Raw genomic sequence first — 10,551 nt, 5'->3', positions numbered from 1 at the left:
CCTCCTGGTTTCAGGTAATTCTCCTGCCTCAGCCTCCTGAGTAGCTGGGATTACAGGCACGCGCCACCATGCCCAGCTAATTTTTTGTATTTTTATTAGAGACAGGGTTTCACCATGTTGTCCAGGATGGTCTCGATCTCTTGACCTTGTGATCCACCCACCTTGGCCTCCTAAAGTGCTGGGATTACAGGCATAAGCCACTGCGCCCAGTCCCTGCTGTAGCTTTCATACTGTGACTTTGAATGATGAAAGACAATTCCTGTAACAAGGCAGGAAGGGTCCTGGATTATCAGACTCCTGGCAGTTCATACTAGTAATGTTAATGGGGAACTCCCTCACAGGGAACCTGCAACTGTGTCTCTGGTGGTTTTGTGTAAAGGCAAGTACTGCTGGGAAGGGGTCCTGCTGTTGGGCCGCAGTGACTGAATCTTAAATACGATTGGTGTCTTTACTTTTGGTTATTCTGTATCAGCAGAAAAATTAGTTTTTAAATGGAGACCATTTCTTCAATCGTGGTTTAATAATCAGGGTTTTGGGCTGGGTGTCGTGGCTCACACCTGTAATCCCAACACTTTGGGAGGCTGAGGTGGGCAGGTCACTTAAGGTCAGGAGTTTGAGACTAGCCTGGGTAACATGGTGAAATCTCTGTCTATTGAAAAGACAAAAAGTAGCCGGGTGTTGTTAAAAGTAAATATTTGGTGCCGCAAAAGAAGTAGCACTCAAATATAAGTTTCCTCAGCAAGGCAATCAATTTACTACTATTTTTTTTTTTTTTTTTTTGGACAGAGTTTTGCTCTTGTTGCTCAGGCTGGAGTGCAATGGCGTGATCTCTGTTCATTGCAGCCTTCGCCTCCTAGGTTTGTGTCAGCCTCCCAAGTAGTTGGGATTACAGACATGTACCACTACACCTGGCTAATTGTGTATTTTTAGTAGAGATGAGGTTTCTTCATGTTGATCAGGCTGGTCTCGAACTCCTGACCTCAGGTCATCCACCCACCTCAGCCTCCCAAAGTGTTGGGATTATAGGAGTGAGCCACTGTGCCCGGCAGCAATTTACTCCTATAGAAGGGTGTGTCTCACAGGTGGAGCAATGGTGAGCCCACACCTGGACAAGGGAGAGGAAGGATTTTTTATTCCTGATGCAGGTAGACCCTAGTGCTGTGTCATTGCTCTATTGGCTATGGTTAGACCACACAGTCTAAGCTAATTCCAACTGGCTATTTAAAAGAGAGCAGGGGTATGAGCCGGATTGCATGGTAGGTAGTTTGGCGGGATGGACAGTTACAGGAAAGGTCAGAGCAGGTGACCAGAGCAGGTGACTGGGATGAGTCAGATCTGAGCAGGGGACCTGGGGAACAGATATGAACTGAATAGAACTGGTGGAAAAGATTGTTTACTGAAACTATAGGGAAGTTAAAAGTTTAAAACGGAGAATTAATAAGAGAGCTGAACATACTGACATGCTGATTCTTAGATTTAGTGACCCAAGTTTCTCTTCAAACTGTGTTGGCACATGCCTGTAATCCCACCTACTCTGGAGGCTGAGGCATGTGAATTACTTGAACCCAAGAGGCGGAGACTGCAGTGAGCCAACATTGTGCCACTGCACTCCAGCCTTGGTGACAGAGTGAGACTTCATCTCCAAAAAAAAAAAGAGTTTTAACAGCATCTTAAATACCTCTGCTCTTCCAGCTGACTCATCTCACACATAGTCATTACGCTGCAGTGCATATGACTGGCTTTGGTGTGTGCTTGTGTAGTTATTTATGGTTGGATCCATGCACACAGTCATGAGGTGGCTTTTGAAGTTGTCCTCGTGTGAAATGGAAATTCTTGGGCATCTAGGTATTTCTTAATTTTCAGTGGGTTTAACAAGTACAGCCAGATTGAAGGATGTGATTTTATCACGTGCCCTGCTTTCTGCGGCTGGATTAACCTCGGTCAGAATGGCCCCTTTTGGTTGTAATGTTGGTGTGGCAGAGACAGTACTTAGGCTATGAAGAACCTCAGACACTAGTGTCCTCAAAATGTTACCCTGGAGGACCAGGACAAGGTCAGCTGTGGCTCTCCAAGTTCAAAACCACCTGGTTATTACAGAGCTCAGAGATAGTACTTTTAATGGCAAAAACCGCAGTTACCTGTGAACCAACCTAATATTTTGTTTCAGACTTCACAGAGTTGAGTTGCATTAGAAATCAGATCATCTTAGATGGATTTGCCTATATGTGATTAGCAAAAAGCAATATAATACTTGGGAGAACTTTTGCACGTTGTTTTACTGCATTATTTACTATACTGGAGAAATAGGATATGGGAAACAAAAACATTTCTTTAGTTGCTCAGCTCCTGTGTACCTCTTAGATATACTGAGAACATGTTTAAAGATGCAAACTTTTTGTACCATGCATCCCTTATCCATTAGCCAAGGACCTGCTGTGGCGTTGAACTAAAGATAAAACTTGTTCTAATGTTTGGGGGGAAAAAAACTGGCTCATATGGCTCAGTGGGAGATGGTGTATGAATTTTAAAGTGACTTTTTAAGCCCTGTATTTTGGGAGTTTTCAAATGTACACACATTGAGAAAATAGTATCCTGAACCTCCATCTCCCTGGCCTTAATGATAGTCAACATTCTGCTTTTGTTTTACCCATCAATATTGCTTCACTTTCTTTGAGTGGGGGAGAGGTAGATTATTTTAGAGCAATTCAAGGATGGCTGGTGGTACAGAAAATTCATATGCTAACATAAAATCAGAATAAGTATGCTAGTTTCCTATGCTGCTATAACAAATTAACCACAAACTTGGTGGTTTAAAGCCACAGAAATTTTTGTTCTAGAGGCCAGGAGTCTGAAATCAGTCTCTGCGGGTTAAAGTCAAGATTGTCATGAGGACTGGCTCCTTCTGGAAGTCTTAGGGAAGAGTTCATTTGCTTGCCTTTCCCAGGTTCTGGTGGCTGGCTGGCTGTAGTCCTAGGCTTTCGTGGTTTCCTCTTTCTTTTTTCTTTCTGAGACGGAGTTTCGCTCTTGTTAACCAGGCTGGAGTGCAATGGCGCAATCTCGGCTCACCACAACCTCTGCCTACTGGGTTCAGGCAATTCTCCTGCCTCAGCCTCCTGAGTAGCTGGGATTACAGGCACGCACCACCATGCCCAGCTAATTTTTTGTATTTTTAGTAGAGACGGGGTTTCACCATGTTGACCAGTATGGTCTTGATCTCTTGACCTTGTGATCCACCCGCCTCGGCCTCCCAAAGTGCTGGGATTACAGGCTTGAGCCACCGCGCCCGGCCGGTTTCCTGTTTCAAAGTGTGCCACTTCAGCCTCGTTCTGTCCTTACGTTGCCTTCTCTCTGACTTTCCCTCTTCTCTCACCCCTTTTGTAAGTCTCCATGATTGCATCAGGCTCACTTAGGTAATCCCATACAATCTCTCCACCTCAAGATACTTAATATACACCTTTGAAGTCCCTTTTGCCATATAAGGTAACATTCGTAGGTTTTAAGCATTAGGAGGTAGATATATTTGGGACCATTATTCAATTTACCATTAGTGTAGTCAGCACTCAGGTGTCAAATCAATGGTAGTAGGACCACAACCTTGAGAGTGGGGACTCTGCTCAGTGGGAAAATACATTAAGATAAAGTTCTTCAGTACCTAAAGGGATTTCTGTGCAGAAAACATTTTGTCTTTTCACATGGAGGATGCAACATTCCTATGATGAGGTAACAACATAGAAGGAGGCATGTGTTGTTATAAGGCCAGTTAGTAGCTGGTGCCTTTGAGACCTGAGAGGAGACAGCCGCAGTTCAGCATCAGAGCCAAGACCTAGTTCATAGCTCCTAGTTCATGGCTATTCATCTCATGCTAGACCCTGGCAGTTGACAACACGGTGCTGTCCTGGGCCTTAGGCCATTCTGTCACCCCTCCCTGAGCTGTGGAGCTGAGCTCCTTCCCTGTCCTTGATTCTGCTTCTCCTTAGAAGCGTTTTTCAATTTATCAGAGTGCTTACTATGTACTGGAGGGGAATCTGCTGCACAAGACAACATTGATCTCTTGCCCAAGTCCGCTTTTCTGGGCTCACAAAAAACAGATTCGTCCTAGCTCTGATTTTCACTAAATGTTTCTGAGGTCTTGGTTATTCTCCATGTAAACCTAGGACATACTTTTCATTAAAATACAAGGCAGAGGTATGGGGTTTCTGGGTCTGAACCTCAGGCAAGTCCCAGAATGGTTGAATGGAAAGACTGGGTGGGGAGTTTGAGGCCAGCTTCTTACTGGCTATGAGACTTTGGATAAAGGTGACTACCATATAGGGTCGCTTTCCCATCTGTGAAAATGGAATTAACAAAAAAAAGTCCTTTTAGGGACAAGGTGAGAACCAGCAAATAAGACTAGTACCTCGTCCTGCTGCACTGTGAAATAACTTTTATTGGAGGCATTTATCCTTTGGCTGAAATTCTCATGCTGTGTGCTCCAGTACTGTGCAGTACTTTCCGTCCTAACCCCACCCCTCTCTTAGCTTCCGGGCTTTTTGCATATGTTTTCTTTGCCAAGAATACATTTGCTGCTGCGTTTTTTCCCCTTTTTTCCCAACAGTCAATTTTGTTCTGGATCCTTTCCATCTTCCTTGATTCCCACCAGTTATTTGGCCCTGAATTTGGATGTCATGACTGCCACACCTGGACTAAACATCTCTCCTGTATTTCTCCCATACCTAACACTGTGGTGCACTTGGCATGTAGGCTTGCATTCGCTCATGTATTTTTTTTTCTTCAGAAAACCGTAGGTTTATTGCTACACAATCTGCCGGTAATTCCAGCTATTTTGGGCGATTTCATTATTTGACTTCGGGGTGTGTGTGTGTGTGTGTGTGTGTAAGCACATATTTTAGAAGTCAGGGTCTCCTCTTGCCCAGTACAGTGGTGAGATCATAGCTCACTGCTACATCAAACTCCTGAGCTATAGCCATCCTCCCTCCTTTGCCTCCCAAAGTGCTGGGGCTATAGGTGTGCACCCTTCTTTGTCCCCCACCCCCAAGCCATCACTTTATATTTTGTCTTCCTACTTGTGTCTGTTTCCTCCAACAGAGCTAAGGTGGGTAGGGCTGTGTCCTCTTCTGTTATTATCAAAGACCCAGAACAATGGCTGGTGTGGACTTGCTGGTCTGTATTAATCACTGAATGTATATTGGTTGGGAATTTTTCAATTCCGTAATAGATTATTCGGTTAAAAAAAAAAAAAAAAAAAAACTCGATTTTTTTGTGTAGGGGCGGGGTGGGGGGGATAAGTACAAGAGAATAGGATAAAAATTTGTTGTTCCAGGTCTTTGAGGTTTGTATTTTTGTTGTTTTTTTCTCTCTGTTTCTTTTCTTTTTTTGAGACAGAGTCTGGCTCTGTCACCCAGGCTGGAATGCAGTGGTGTGGTCTTAGCTCACTGCAACCTCCACCTTCTGGGTTCAAGTAATTCTCCTGCCTCAGCCTCTTTAGTAGCTGGGATTACAGGCACCCGCCACCATGCCCAGCTAATTGTTGTATTTTTAGTAGAGATGGGGTTTCACCATGTTGCCCAGGCCCTGGCTGGTCTCAAATTCCTGGGCTCAAGCTATCCTCCTGTTATACTGGACCAAGTGTAGAAAGTTAGCACCAAGACAAAAGTATGCCAGATTGCAGGGTCATTTATTATGCCGGTGACCACAGAGGACTCACGTCTCTCCAACCTGTGGTGTCGAAAGGAGGGTGCCAAGACTTTTTATACCCAAAAAAACCAACTTGGGAGTGGGGGTGAGGAGCGGGGATGGGGATGAAAAGGCTTCAGACATTCCGAGGGCTAGTGGATCTGTAAATCATCTCCTGGGCGGCCCCGGGTATTCCAAGGGCCAGGGGACTTTTGTCATTCCGTTTGTTACTTAAGTGGTTTACAGAAGTCAAGATAAACATTTGTTTACACATTATCTGGGTAAGGTGGAACTCACAGACCTTAGTTACTTATTACAAGTCGCAGGGGCCAAGATGGCATTAGATTGGGCTGCTTAGTCTGGCAAGCCGGTAAGCAAAGGCTAGCAATTCTGGCAGTTACTGATTAAGAAAAGGTAAGCAGCTTTACATAGTGGCTAGTTTGCAAAGCAAACTAGCAGTTTTATTTACAGTAGCCAAGGCTAGCAGTTATTGTGAGGAGAATGGGACAGCCGTTACAACTTATTTTAAAAAACAGCTTTTTTCTTTTATAAAATGATGTTGTTCAGGCTCTAACTCTAGGCCAGCTACAGCACAATATCACACTCCCTCAGCCTCTCAAAGTCCCGGGATTACAGACATCAACCACTGCACCTGGCCCAGGTCATTAGTTTTATTGATGCAGAAATCACTGAAGTTCTTAAAAGGTGTTTTCATTTTTTGTTTCTTTGTGTTATTTCTTATTTTTTGGTGGTGGCAGATGGAAATCTTGGTGCCATCTGTGTCGGCCCTTCACTAGCAGGGATCAGATGTTTTCAAAAGTATATTGCGGGTGTTTTGTCTTGATTTGGTTACTTATTTACGTAGTTCAGGTTATTTTGGTTAGGTTTTCTAGTAGTAGTTGATCATCATAATCTGCTTTCTATTTTGGGGGAAGTTTAATTTCTTATTAAAAAAAAATTTTTAAGGAAAACCCCAGATGTTTAGTGCTGAAAAAATGAGTCACACAAAAGTCAGAAGCATCAGTGAGGGATGCTCCTTATGGCTGTAAAATTGAGCAGGCTGTGCCCCCAGATGCCAGTCTCATTAGGGTGGATTAATGCTAAGCTCCTCTGAGCTTACACCCATCATTACTCCATGTTCTCCTTTCTCAGCAGATTTGATGCCCATCAATTCTGAGCATGTTCTGTGCACTTCCAGTATTCCAGTATTGTTTAACACTACTTGAAGTTAGCCAGCTAAACAAATATTTCTGACTCCAGATAATCTACGTGATATCTTTCCCATAAAGGACATGACTTCATCATGTTAATTTCTTTCTTGCTCTACTAAACACAAGCAAACTTTTCTTTGGTCACAGTGTTGTTTCTGTGTGGTAGGAATTTTATTCTGACTTGCTGTTTAATTAATGTTTAAAGAGAGGACCTTTGCTTATATGCTCCCCTTGGCTACTAGAGACAGCCTTGTAGCGCATGATGGAGCCTGCATAATTTCTCACCAACTGACTGTTTGCCTTGGTATTGTCTGCTACTGAGTTTAAGGGTCACCTATACTGTATGTTTTTAGAATATTTAACTTCAACTTCACCAGTAACTGTATATCAATTTATTTTAACTCTTATTTTCCCTGGCTTTATTTTTCTCTCATGGTTTGTCATTGTTGTTTGTTATTAGGGAGGGTAGGGGCAGGAGAGACGGGGTCTCCCTCTGTCACCCAGGCTAAAGTGCAACGGCACCATTACAGCTCACTGCAGTATCAACCTTCCAGGCTCAAGCAGTCCTGCTACCTCAGCTTCCTGAGTAGCTGAGACTACAGGCACGGCATGCTCCAGCACACCTGGCTAAATTTTGTATTTTTTGTAGAGACATGGTTTCACCATGTTGTAAAAGCTGGTCTCCAACTCCTGGGCTCATGCATTCTGCTCACCTTGGCCTCCCAAAGTGGGTATTTTAAAAAGTCTTGTTGATTATAAATAACTTTACCCTTTTGCGAAGTAGATTTTTTAAGTCGTGCAGGTGTGTCTGTAGCTGAAAGACCTTGGTGTGTGAACTAGATCACCTTTAGAAACCTGTAACGCTAAATTTTTTTTTTGCTGGGCTGGAGTGCAGTGGTGCGATCTTGGCTTGCTGCAACCTCCGCCTCCTGAGTTCAAGTGATTCCCCTGCCTCAGCCTCCTGACTAGCTGGGACTACAGGCATATGCCACCATGCCCAGCTAATTTTTGTATTTTTTTTTTAGTAGAGACCGGGTTTCACCATGTTGACCAGGCTCATCTTGAACTCCTGACCTCAGGTGATCTGCCCATCTTGGCCCGCCAAAGTGCTGGGATTACAGGTGTCAGCTACCGCACCCGGCCAGATTATTATTATTTTTTTTAATTACACAACCCAGACACCCATCTGAAAGATTACGGTATACACATGTATAGGAATTATTGTTTATTCACCTTGTCAAAAAGACTTGAAAACATGTATGGATTTGTGTACTCCTTAATAACTCGGCTGGCCTCAAGTATCTAATCCATTAGGTGAAGGTCACTGCTGGGAATCCATGTTACTTGTTCGGCATCCTTCCTTTCGAAGCAGGAGGGACTCTGAAGGAGAAACTCTTCCCACTGATCCTAGATTAGGCCACAGAATCCTTCTCACACAGGCTGTGGATAATCACAACCAGTTGTTTGCAGCTGGCATGCAAAGTGAACATGCTTGGCCCCCTTGGGCTAGATGATCTTTTAAGGGCCTGTTGATTTCAACTTCCATGTTTGTTTTGTTCCTTTGGGAATATAAAAATTCTCCCAATGTGTGAAGAGAGCACATTCAAATGGTCCATCGTCTGTCTGAGTAACTCTCCAGACCACTCATCTGTCCCTCCCAGAATCCCCTCCACTGATCCCTCACAGCTTGTCTCCCTTTGGGGGCAGTTTCCGAGTCCCTTAGAGTAGGTTTCAGAACTGAGCATAGTACTCATAGGTCTAAATTGTGCTTATTGCAGGGTGGAATCTTAGCTTTCCTTGACATTTGTTCAATGAATGGAAGATCACATGCCTGTATTTCCTAGGCATGAGATGATTATCAATAACAACTGAACTACCTTTTAGTTATTAATAATAACTTATTATTGATTTACATGTTACAAGGTATATGTGGGAGGGAGGCTTTTGTGAACGAGGTGTCTGATTTAACTACGTTGCCTGGTACTACCATGAAGGACCATTTTGGGTGATCATTGGTGAGGCGATAGCACAGGCTGTCGTTCTGTATGGAAAGGGTCCTTCCGGAATGCCACTCCAGCAGACAGAAGACATCTTGAGTTGGATGACAGTAAGTTCTCTTTGACCACAGAAGCTAAGGCGGGTTAATTCCAAGGAAGCTAATGAGACTTGCCAAGTGTCCCCTAAGGAAGTCAGGTATCAAAATATCCTTTAGGAACTCCTAAGAAATTGATCAGTAGCCATTGTAGAGCAACTGGGAGTTATATGCTGTTCACTTTAATTTTTTTTAAATTAGAAATTTTTTTGGCTAGGCACAGTGGCTCAAGTCTGTAATCTCAGCACTTTGGGAGGCCAAGATGGGAGGATTTCTTGAGCCCAGGAGTTCAAGACCAGCCTGGGCAACATGATGAACCCCCATCTCTTAAAAAAAAAAAAAAATAGCCAGGTGTGGTGGCCCACATCTGTAGTCCCAGCTACTTGGGAGGCTGAGGTGGGAGGATCCCTTGAGCCCCAGAGATGGAGGCTGCAGTGAGCTGTGAACTTGACACTGTACTGTGGCCTGGGTGACAGAGCAGCAAGACCCTGTCTCCAAAACAGACAGTTTCTGTGTTCACTTCAGAGAACAGAAAAAAGGACTTAAAATCCTACCATCCAGAGGTAACTATCATTAATAGCTGTATATTTTTGCTGGTATATTTATATATATGGGATGAGCTAGTTAATTCTCCTTGTATTTTTTCTCCAAATGGTTTTCCGTTTGTGACAGCACTACCTACTGAATCAGCCTTTTCTTGAGCTCAGCCTTTGTGCTATCCAGCACTCTGACATGTTCGCAGAACGCGTTGCCTTTCTCATTTGACGCTTAGCTAAGCTTGGAGGAAGTCTTGGTTCATCAGGGTTAGTGAGGAAGGGACTGATGGTTCTGCCCTCATTTTGGCCACATCTGCCATGCTATGGGCAGTATTGGCCGTCAGTTTGCAATATTTGCAAATGTAGAGAAGAGCAGTCTCTTCTTTACCACTTACCTTAAACAATTTATGTAGCTTAGCTATATTGGTTAGGGTGTGTGGCAGGTGACACCAGTGTTGTGCATTTTAATCTGGGTGCATTATCCTTTATGTCATTAATACCCTCCTGGAAGAGCTGTTAATGAGGCTTACTGGATTGTTCAACTTTTAGTTTTGTTTTAGATGTTTAGCAGTTTTTTGAACTAAATACATTGAAGAGTAAGGCCTAAAAGTGGTGGTTCATGAATACTCACTTGTAAAAACAGAAACATTCCTTCTTGCCTCAGTTTCTTGCTCATTTTGATCTCGCTGCTCTACCTTCTGTGTCACAATTTATTCAACTACGGTGTGTACTGTGCCTGTCTACAGACAATAGTCGGTGTTGGTTTTTTTTTTTTTTAATCATTTTTAAAAGACTTTTGTAATATTTTAGGTGAAACATTTCTCAGATTTTTCTGCCTTTCTTTGGTGATATTTGATTCTAAGTAAGCGTCTGTAGTACCTTAGTCATTGCAATAGAAGTCCTAGTTTCATGTTTTGTTTAGGGCTCAGTTCTGAAGAAGTTAAAAATTGATCAGCACTGGCTTCCAGGAATAGATCAGAAAGTTTGAGTGTCTTAAAAAAAAAAAAAAAAAAAAAAAAAAAAAAAAAAAAAAAAAAAA

General features: G+C 43.1%; 1 protein-coding gene and 1 non-coding gene across 2 annotated transcripts in view; one reads left to right on the top strand and one right to left on the bottom strand.

The window, feature by feature from the left end:
- Positions 1 to 10,551, top strand: part of IGF2BP3 (insulin like growth factor 2 mRNA binding protein 3) — a 159,762-nt gene that overhangs the window by 70,309 nt on the left and 78,902 nt on the right. The gene's annotated exons all lie outside the window — the stretch shown is intronic.
- On the bottom strand, positions 4,769 to 4,841 carry LOC119470973. The gene has a single exon (XR_005199958.1). It is a non-coding gene; the product is annotated as a small nucleolar RNA SNORD65 (small nucleolar RNA).

Source organism: Cebus imitator, unplaced genomic scaffold, assembly GCF_001604975.1.
Source record: "Cebus imitator isolate Cc_AM_T3 unplaced genomic scaffold, Cebus_imitator-1.0 Scaffold45, whole genome shotgun sequence".
NCBI classification, from domain to species: Eukaryota; Metazoa; Chordata; class Mammalia; order Primates; family Cebidae; genus Cebus; species Cebus imitator.
The sequence above is the reverse complement of the archived record's forward strand: the minus strand, read 5'-3'. Positions and strand labels throughout refer to the sequence as shown.